General features: G+C 37.0%; 1 protein-coding gene across 2 annotated transcripts in view; it reads left to right on the plus strand.

Moving 5' to 3' along the window:
* Nucleotides 1–840: 840 nt before the first annotated feature.
* The window catches only part of LOC115209684 (neurotensin receptor type 1-like), a 125,207-nt gene continuing 114,080 nt past the window's right edge, over nt 841–11,967 (plus strand). For both annotated transcript variants that reach the window (XM_036501539.1, XM_029778160.2), the window contains exon 1: nt 841–1,823. The gene's annotated coding sequence lies outside the window, so the exon portion shown is untranslated. The remainder of the gene's footprint in view (nt 1,824–11,967) is intronic.

Genomic DNA, 11,967 nt, shown 5'->3' on the forward strand with positions numbered 1-11,967 from the left:
CGGCGGCGGCGCGGTAGTCTTAATGGTTGTGGTCGTGAGGTAAGGATTGGAGATACAGTAGTGTAATGGAAGAATAGGGATGGAGAAACATCTGCAACTGCAGCAGTAGCAATGCCTCAGCCGTAGTAAATAATGTTCCAACTAGACACATTTCATTATAAGAGCAAATAAATCATTCCATGCTAACGATATAATGCTTGCCGTTGTTTAGTTATAGTTGTAACGGAGGATTATTATTAGCTGGTGTTGTTTTATAAGTACCTGGACATGAAAGGGGGGAAAAAAAAAAATAATAATAATACACTCATCGAATTTTAGACTGATATAGAAATATATAAACATATTAAGCAGTCGAAAACAAACTCTGACACAAAGCACATGGATGTAAAGAAGTGAATGAGCGATAAATTGTTGGAGGGGATCTAAGGCAAAAGGAAAGAAAGACAAAAGAAAAGAATTGAACCGGAGCTGAGAGAAGGGGTTATTGAACAAAAGAAACAGATAAATAACAAAATAGGACAGAAGCAAAGAACTACAACGGGAGGGATTCTGTGCATGATATGTGTAAAAGTAATTTTTTTTCTGTTTTTTGTTTTTATTTTTTGTTGTTTTTGTTTTAATGTTACATTTGATCTCATGTGCGCATGAACGTTTTAGTTGCTATACATACATACGCATATATACACATACGCATATACACACATGCTCACGTGCACACAAATTCACACGTGTATGTACATACACACATACATACATGTACATAAATACATGCATATACGGGAAAGAGGAAGAGAGAAAGAGAGAGAGAGATAGAGAGAGAGAGAGTGAGGAAAAAAAGAGAGAGAACGGGAGACAGACAGAAGAAGACTGTAAGAAATGCAGGTAATATTACGATATCCGATGTTCAATAGGAAAAGAGTGAGATTACAAACAGATAATTGATTTTCGGTAAGAACTTCGGTATAAATAAAGCGAAGCATATTTAATAAACGAATTCCGAACTAATTCTGAACTAAAGGTCCCCTAACTCAAGCGGAAACGGCGAAGAAATTAAAAACGAATAATATTACTTATGAAAAAAAAGAACAAGAAGCACACAAAAAAATAATCGAAGAAATAAAAACCAAAAGATCGGTGACAGGCCCCACCTTGGCATTTATTATGCTAAAGTTGGTGCTGTTTGATTGGTTGAATATTCATATTTAACAGGAAGAACGAGGCGCCTTCTGAATGTATGTGACAGGAATACACGCTATCGTAGTGTCTTGATTCCTTTCTTATTTCTTCGTCAAAGAGTTTTCTCGGCGTTTACAGTCAAAAGTTGTTTTTACATCGTAGCAGTAACAACATTCTGTTTATAATCGAAATAAATTCCTCTTGAATATGAAGAGATACAGAATACTCAAAAATTATTAATAAATAGAAAAAAAAAAAGAAAATAGAAAAATATACTTCTGCAATTATATCGTCATAGAATATATGATATACATGAAACTTTGCAAAGTGGATAGGGTTGCAAGGAAGAAAGATTAACGGATAAACATTTGATGCTTACGGTATTTATTAATTATCTAAATAATTTAAATCCAAGAAAATGTGTTGATAAAACAAAATAATGAAAGAATAAGTGTTAAGTATACAATGAAAAAAAAAGTACAATGGTTTGTTAAACGTATTTAAAACAGTTCTATCATTTTACTTGAAAAGGACTTTCAATATATTTAATAAAACATCTAATAAATGTAATAAATCCCTGAACAAGTGAAATTGCGAACTATTAAAGTCAACAAAGCGCGAGAATCTCAATTTCTAAAAGATTGGAGGTGAGTAAATCATTTTCTATTTCTAACGAAGTTATTTATGAGTGAATAAAATTGATTGAAACTATATAACGCGTATATTAATGATTCAGAAATACAAAGAGATATGAAGACGCAAATATATAAATACATAGACCTAACAAGAACGCATTAAAGTTATATACATGTGTTTGGGGCTGTCTGTCTACATACATACGCATAAACACGTACAAACAGACGAACAGCTTTTGATATAAAACTATTGTATGAGTATTCTTATACATAAAATACATAAAATCGAAATATTTTTTGTGTAATAGTTGTATACATTTCTGTGTTGATATATAGATGCACCTATGCACGAAATATTTGTACATGCACACAAACATATACATGCACACAACACACGCACACACACACACACACACACACACACACACTCACACACACACACGCACACACATAAGACACTCGTGCTTGTGTATGTGTATATATGTGTGTGCTATCATGTGTATATGAGCATGTGATTGTATCGAAAAGTATTTAAAAATATTTACATGTCTATCTATCTATCTCTATCTATCTATCTATCTATCTATCTATCTATCTATCTGTCTATCTATCTATTTATCTTTCTTTCTTTCTTTCTATCTGTCTCAGTAGGTATATAATTATCTATCTATTTATTTAACTATTTATGAACACACGCGCGCGCTCACACACACACACACACTGTCTTTTGTCAATCTCGCTGCGTATATTTTGCAAACATTAAAATACATTCGTATTATACGTCCATAATATGTACCAAAAACTTACAAAGATATCCAACTAGGACAGTCTTAGAAGAATTCTAAGAGATACCCTTAAGTCGATTGGTAGAATTGTTTGTATTGTTGCTAATGAACGTTCCGCAAATATATCTTTAAACTTTTAAAGGTCCGATCAAACTTCTGGTTACATTGTTTTTTACTAGTGTTACTTTATCGAGTTTTCTCAGGAGTAATTTCTCTTTGCTCGCTATAAGCCTTCATAATTATATGAGGTGTGGTAAGTAGCTTGTTTACCAGCCACATGGTTCCGGGTTCAGTCCCACTGCGTGGCACCTTGGGCAAGTGTCTTCTGCTATAGCCTCGGGCCGACCAAAGCCTTGTGAGTGGATTTGGTAGACGGAAACTGAAAGAAGCCTGTCGTATATATGTATATATATGCGTGTCTGTGTGTGTCCCCCTAGCATTAATTGACAACCGATGCTGGTGTGTTTATGTCCCCGTTACTTAGCGGTTCGCGAAAAGAGACCGATAGAATAAGTACTGGGCTTACAAAAGAATAAGTCCCGGGGTCGAGTTGCTCGATTAAAGGCGGTGCTCCAGCATGGCCGCAGTCAAATGACTGAAACAAGTAAAAGAGTAAAAGAGTAAAGAGTATCACACGTAATATAATCCCTATCGAAAATAGGGAACTTTTCGAGAAGGTTCAATTGGTTTAATTGCCGGAGATAATTTATCAGATAGATATTTGATCGACTGTGGAGTGCGTGGCTTAATGATTACGGTGTTGCAGTCATGGTCGTAAGATTGTGGGTTCAATTCTCGGACCGGACGATGCGTTGTGTTCTTGAGAAAAACGTTTCATTTTCACATTGCTCACGTCCACTCTGCTGAAATGAGTAGTCCTGTGACGGACTGGCATTCCGTCCAGGTGGGGTATATATACTCGACAGAATCCGGGAAACTGGCCTGATAAGCCGATGGTTCGGGAAGAACCTTTGATCTTTTTGATTTAATCGATTCAGGTAAACTTCCAACGCATAAGGTACTCAGTTGACCATTATTTCCTGTTAATTCACACAAATCTAATATTTTTTAAAAATTTTGGTACAAGGCCAGCAAATTTGGGGGAGTAGAGATGGGCTAAGTTGTTTACATCGAGCCCGGTACTCAGTCAGTACTTATTTTATCGATCTCGAAGAGATGAAAGGCAAAGTCAACCTGAGCAGAATTTGAACTCAGAACGTAAAGACGGACGAAACACCGCCAAGCATTTCCACGGCGTGGTAACGATTCTGCTTGCTCGCCGCATTACACAAAAACAAAGAGAAAAAAGGGGAATCTTAAAGCCTCTTGCCGTGATATGAAGGAAGTATGTACATGTATGAGGATTTTCTTTTGCGACGAGTTTTGTTACAAACATACAATGTAGACAAAACAAACTCTACACTAAGCCAAGGCAGAGCATCTTATCTGTTGCTCGGTCTGCTAGAAACAGCAGCCGACTGCCTCAAATAGAATCTATTATCTTAAAATGATCGACACACATAGGATAATGTACTCCCAGATTAACATGAAATTTAGGATGTGCCCGGCTGGAGCGCTTTTAATCAAATGCACAAGCGTGGCGGTGTGATAAGATGCTTACTTCCCAAACACATAGTTCCGGGTTCAGTCCCACTGCGTGTCACCTTGGACATGTTTTCTACTACAGCAGCGGACCGACCAAACACACACACACACACACACACACACACGTACACGTACACACACTGACATGTGTGTAACTATGTGTGTGTATGTAAGTGTGTATGTGTGATTGTCTTTGTGTCTTGTCACCCCCCACCGATTGCCAACCGGTGTTGGTGTGTCTACGTTCTCGTAACTTAAAAGTTAAGCAAAAGACACATAGAATAAGAACCAGATTTAAAATAAGACTACTGGAGTCGATTCACTCGATTAAAAATTCTTCAAGGCGGTGCCCCAGCATGGTCGCTGCAGTCTAAAAGCTAAAACGAGTAAAACACAAAAGACATGTATTTTGAATCAGAACGGCCTCCGACGCCACCACGATAGACACCGTAAACCATGCTGCCCGCTCAGGTAGGTTCATAAGTAAAGTAGTTATAAAAGAATACCAGAAATGCCTGAACACAGAGAGAGAGAGTAATAGAATTAAATAATGATTCTTTCCATATTGGAGTCGCTGTGTGGTAAGTAGCTTGTTTACCAACCACATGGTTCTGGGTTCAGTCCCACTGCGTGGCACCTTGGCCAAGTGTCTTCTACTATAGCCTCGGACCGACCAAAGCCTTGTGAGTGGATTTGGTAGACGGAAACTGAAAGAAGCCCGTCGTATATATGTATATGTATATATATGCGTGTGTGTGTTTGTGTGTCTGTGTTTGTCCCCCTAGCATTGCTTGACAACCGATGCTGGTGTGTTTATGTCCCCGTTACTTAGCGGTTCGGCAAAACAGACCGATAGAATAAGTACTGGGCTTACAAAAGAATAAGTCCCGGGGTCGAGATGCTCGATTAAAGGCGGTGCTCCAGCATGGCCGCAGTCAAATGACTGAAACAGGTAAAAGAGTAAAAGAGTATATTGTAAACATGGCTCAAAAGAAGTAATTGAGGTAACTATATTTTAATTATACTGCACAGTTGTAGCATTGTGTCCACTCTAATTCTTTTACAGTATGTATGTGTCTGTGTTTGTGACTGCATTGCACTGTGTGAACGTTTAAGATTAACAACACAGAAGTCACATGTTTCCGAGTTCAATCCTACTGAGAGGAACCTTGGATATGCGTCTTCTGAAGCTTATTTAGTGGACTTGGCAGATGTTTACGGAAACTGAAAGAAGCTCATTGTCTGTCTGTCTGTCTGTCTGTCTGTCTGTATGTATGTATGTATGTATGTATGTATCTATCTATCTATCTATCTATCTATCTATCTATCTATTCATCTATCTATCTATCTATCTATCTATCTATCTATCTATCTATCTATCTATCTATCTATCTATATATATATATATAATATATATATATATAATAATAATAATAATAATAATATGAGGGAATATTATTCCAAACTTACAGGGACACATTCAAATACTAATTTTTCATTATTGAATTGATAAAAGGTGTTTTTTTCTTATGTATATATATATATATATATATATATATGTGTGTGTGTGTGTGTGTGTGTGTGTACATCGTGCGATGTTGTAAATTGTCACCGTTTTATATTATTAATTTCGTGCATGCGCATTGTTTGTTTTTGAATTTGTCGACTACACAGTATAGTAGGAACAGTTGGGCACAGTCTGTGAGAAAATGGTACCATAATGCATTTCACTCTGCCAGAAATTTAGAAACAACATGCTGTACTGCTTGCCATTCGCGCCGGTATCTCCAATACGAACATTTCAGAATGTTTGGGTGTCAATCTGAGGACATGTACCGAGAAGGATAAAATTCAAACATCCAGTCAACATCGTGGTATTTGTAGTGATCACTAGGGATGGCGACGTTATGCTTCTATTTATCTTCCCACACGGCATCACACTCAACATGGAGGCCTATATCAAGTGCCTGGAGGCGGTAGTACTGCCCTGGGTCAAGAGGGTGTCTGCTGAAAGTCCCTATGTCTGGCAACAAGGACTCTGCACCATACCACAAAAGCAGGAAAACTCAGCCATGACTGTCAGACAATTTCTGCGACCACGCCCCCGAACATCTGGCCACCTCCCAGACTGCAATCCCCTAGATTATTATATGTGGGGCACAGTTGAGTGAGAGACCAACAAAACTCCTTGTAACACCAAAGATGAACTGAAGGCAAGGGTTATGGCAGCATTCACCAACTTAAGCAAGGAGACCGTCTAGAAGAGTTGCAGAAGATTCCGAGTTCGTCTGGAGGCAGTGATCGAAGTCAATGGCGATTTTATTGAATAAATTTACTCTTTAGTATTTCGAGATATTTTTCTGTAATTTTGGTAAATATATCTGTTAAAATGAGATGTCAGTGTTTTTTTTTTTTTTTTTTCATAATTTAGACAACAGTTTAGTCACTTTTATTCATTTCAGTCATTCGACTGCGGCCATGCTGGAGCACCGCCTTTAGTCGAACACATCACCCCAGGACTTATTCTTTGTAAGCCAGTACTTATTGTATCGGACTCTTATGCCGAACCCTAAGTTATGGGGATGTAAACACACCACATCTGTTGTCCAGTGATGATGGGGCAAATACAGACACACAACAGCTATATATATATATATATATATATATATATATATATATATTATATTATATATATACATATGTATATATGTAATATATCTATAACTATATATATATATACGATGGACTTCTTTCAGTTTCCGTCTACCAAATCCACTTACAAGACTTTGGTCTGTCCGAGGCTATAGTAGAAGACACTTGCCCAAGGTGCTGGGACAGAATCCGGAACAATGTGGCTGGTAAGCAAGCTACTTAGCATACAGCCACTCATGTGTGTGTGTATGTATTGTGTGAGAGTGAGTGTGTGTGTGTGTGTGGTGTGTGAGTGTGTGTGTGTGTGTATGTGCTTCTCTGTCTGCGTGTCTGTGTATATGTGTATCTGTCTGTATGCCTGTCTCTGTGTGTCTGTGTTATGGCACAGGCGTTGCTGAATGGTAAGAAGTTCGCTTTCCTCATGTTTTGGAATTCTGTCTCACTACCTGGCATCTTGGACAAGTGTTTTCTTCCGTAGCCCGGCCGACCAAAACCTTGTGAATAGATTTATTTGCTCCACTACTAATAGGTGTTGGTTTGTTTAAATCCTTGTAACGTTGCGGTTCTGAAAGTGACTGAAAGCATAAGAAGCAAGTTTTTAAAAACCAAGGTTTAGGAATCGATTCCGTAGAGGAAAGCACTTCAGGGTTGTGGCTCATCATGGCCACAGTCTAATGACTGAAACAAGTAAAAGATGACAGATAAAAATACGTACGTACGTACCTACCTACATACCTACATACATACATACATAACTTACATACATACAGTATAGGTGCAGGAGTGGCTGTGTGGTAAGTAGCTTGTTTACCAACCACATGGTTCCGGGTTCAGTCCCACTTCGTGGCACCTTGGCCAAGTGTCTTCTACTATAGCCTCGGGCCGACCAAAGCCTTGTGAGTGGATTTGGTAGACGGAAACTGAAAGAGCCCGTCGTATATATTATATATATGTATGTGTCGTGGTGTGTGTTTTGTGTGTCTGTGTTTGTCCCCCTAGCATTGCTTGACAACTGATGCTGGTGTGTTTACGTCCCCGTAACTTAGCGGTTCGGCAAAAGAGACGATAGAATAAGTACTGGCTTACGAAGAATAAGTCCCGGGGTCGAGTTGCTCGACTAAAGGTGGTGCTCCAGCATGGCCGCAGTCAAATGACTGAAACAAGTAAAAGAGTAAAAGAGTATACATACATACATATAATTTTGAAGATAATTCATGTTAAATTTTAAAAATAATCTAAAACGCTTCTTAAATGCGTATTTAACATACTTTTGTTTATAGAAAGAAGTATCGTCAGTTTGTGTGTGTGTGTGTGGTGTGTGTGTGGTGTGTGTGTGTGTGTGTGTGTGTGTGTGTGCGTGCGTGTGTAATTCATGTTCATAAAAAAACAAGACTTCGAAATACTGTCGACAAATGCATAAATTAAACACATCAGTAAATAATCTGTCTGTTTGAAGAGAAATGTTGAAGTTGATTTTAATTAGAGTGTAAGTTGTTGAGCATTCCAGACAAATATGTGCATTTTATTAATTTGAGGGAAAGATCAGCTGTCATTATGTGTCATTATGTGTGAAAAAAGTTGAATGAAAACTCGTCAGAACCTCGCCGACGAGCTTCCAAGCACTTTCCTTCTACAAAGGTTCACACAAAACCTCGTCTCGAGGTTTTGGGAAGAGACACGATGTCACACCAAACGAAAATCATGGTTCGAAAATAAATCATCTTAATATTCACAATGCCTTCAACCAAAGCGTCGAGGTTGTGATGATGTTTGGTCGATAACTGATGAGAAGTCTCTTGTGTGTTTTTTCCTGTTTCACTCCTCGCCTACACTCACACACACACACACACACACACAACACACACACACACACACACACATACTCACACACAAACACACACACATACACACTCAAACAAATATATCTATATCTACATATGAGTTAAAGAAAAGTGAAACAAGGACTATGGCATTTAAATTCAATTAGTTTAGTTGAATTTAAGAGAGTAAATGCCAATGCCATTTCGATAGAATCAATAGATAAGCACCTTACAACTGTTTCACATCCAACTGGATATTTACTCGACCACAACTCCAGTCCTACTTTAAACTCAGATTCTAGTAGCTTGTAGGATGGCACACTCAGACCGCATACTTATTAAACTGGATTCCCTTGCCTTAAACTCCATCACCTCTCACTCTCTCTCTCTCTCTCTCTCCTCTCTCTCTCTCTATGTATATATATATAAATGAAACCATGGCGACTGAAGAAGGGGGTTTTTCCTTGTATTATTTGTCTTGTACTCTATTTTTTTTAAAGAAAAATGTCCATTCCTGGGTTTGTGTCTATGTTTTCGTTTCTCATTGTGTTCGACGTTTTCTTTTGTGTCCTGTACTCATATATGCGTGTATATATACGTGTAGAGTAGGTACGTACATATATGTATATATATATATATATGCATATGTTTTATTTTTTAATATATATATATATATATATATATATATATATATATTATTATATGTATATATATATATATATTTGTAAATGTAATATGTGACAATTATTCAGTAGCCATGATGAAACTCCGCAGATTCGGATGCCGGGGTGGAAATCCACACCACCATCTCTACCAGTTATCCGGCCATCGGAGAAATCCGATAGCCGGATAATTGAAGAGATGGCGCGTGGATTTCCACCCGGCATCCGAATCTCGGAGTTTTTATCACGGCTACCGAATAACTGTCACATATTACATTTACAGATAAATTCCTCTATTTACATAATATCGAGGTCTCTTTCATTCTTTTGTTGTCTTACCATTTTTATCAATATATATATATATAATATATATATATATATATATATATATATATAAACGCAGACGTGTCTGTGTGGTAAGAAGCTTGCTTCCCAAACAACATGGTTCTGGGTTCAGTCCCACTGCATAGAACGCACCTTGGGCAAGTGACTTCTACTATAGCCCGGGACGACCAAAGCCTTGTGAGTGGATTTGGTTGACGGAAACTGACCGAATCCCGTATATATAGATATATATATATATATTATATATATATATATATATGAATAAATGAAGAATGGAGTCGAACGAAGATGTTAACAAAATTCCTTTACTATCGACACATGTTTCGAAGACAGCATGTTTTCATTCCAAAGGAATAAAGGGTGCATTATGCAATCTTCCATGCTGACGATAAATATAGGATAATTCATTCACCTACTTAAATATAATATATATATGTATATATATATACAGAGAGAGAGAGAGAGAGGGGGGAAGGAGAGACAGAGATATTTATTTAGTTATGTGTGTGTGAATTTGTGTCTGCGTTTGTCCCTTGCGATCGCTTGAGCAACTATGTTGGTGTGTTTACGTCTTTAAACTAGCGGTTCGTCAAAAGAGAACGATAGAACAACTACTAGGCTTACAAAAATAACCCTGGGGTCGATTTCCTCGACTAAAAGGTCTTCAAAGTGATGCTCCAGCAATGACTGAAATGACTAAGTAAAAGAATATATATATATATATATAGAGAGAGAGATACATACATATATATATATATATATAATATATATATATACAAATAGATAGACATGTGTATATGATGTATATATATATATATATATATATCCTCACACACATACATACATACATACATACATACATACATACTACATACATACATACATACATACATACATACATACATAGAAAGACACCAGTTAAGTTATATATACTTAACATCTGAGGAAGTATTTTCTGTCCTTAATTTAAGAAGGGCATAAAGTAAAAGTACACAGCCTGAGCATACCCGTTCTTCGAAGAAATTAAAATTGCGTTCCGTGAATTCATCTATGCTCATGATACATATGCATATATACATGTGTACACACACACACACACAGATACACACACATGTGTGTGTGAGTAAATATATATATATATATATATATATATATGAAAATAGTAAAGTGTGAAAAAACGACAGAAGGCTTAAATGTTAAAAAATATATATATTTGTGTCAAAATATCTGGAGAATATTGGAAAGATTTTTTTCCCTTCCTTAAAATGACATAATTTTAAAATTTTTAAGAAATTACCGGTTTCGCGTGTAGCTTTTCAAATTTCTTGTGACGTTATGTTTATATATTGGCATGGAGTTATCGTTGTATTTATTTTCAGGAGATTCTAAATAAGGGGAGGTATGAGTGATTTCTTCCGGTGTAAGGAGATAATCGCTTAATTTTTTTTCCCTTTTCCTTGTTCATTTCTCTGTTGTCAGTATGTTCGGATGGTTTTTCCCTTTCCCTTTCCCTCATCACCCGAATTTACCAATACTTCATAAAAACCCAAAATTAAAGGAAATTCTAAACATACACCAAATCATTAAAGCTACAAACAGCCTAAATCACTTTAAAGATTCTCACAAGGCAAAATTGTCTTCTAAAATTACGGATGCAAAAGTAAAAAAATGTGGTAGATCGAACTGTGCAACATGTCCTAACCTATTGGAAGGATCAGAATTCTTCTTTAAAGAGGGACAGAAATTCAAGATCAAATCTAACTTTACTTGTGCCTCTGAAAACATAATTTATGTCATTAAATGCTCGGGCTGCCACCAAGACTACGTGGGTTTCCACGGGACTATCACTCAGGCGTAGATGCACACTGCATCGACAACAGATTGCATTCCCAGAATATAGAATGATACTTTTAGTGAGCACATTGAGAAATGCGCAAAGCAACTACTGCCACAATTTTAATCTTCCCATTTTACCAATGTGCTTTCGGATCATCAACACAAATGAGACTGAACAAGAAAACTTCTTCATTGAAAGTACAAACCCAGACTCAACCATCCGAACATACTGACACAGAGAAATTAACAAGGGAAAGGGAAACCCATCCGAACATACTGACACAGAGAAATGAACAAGGGAAAGGGAAAAAAAATTTAAGCGATTATCTCCCTTACACCGGAGAAAAATCACTCACTCACTACCTCCCCTTATTTAGAAATCTCCTGAAAATAAATACAACGATAACTCCATGCAATAAAACATAACGTCAGAAGAAACCGGTAATTTCTT

Source organism: Octopus sinensis, linkage group LG3 (assembly GCF_006345805.1).
Source record: "Octopus sinensis linkage group LG3, ASM634580v1, whole genome shotgun sequence".
Taxonomy (NCBI): Eukaryota; Metazoa; Mollusca; class Cephalopoda; order Octopoda; family Octopodidae; genus Octopus; species Octopus sinensis.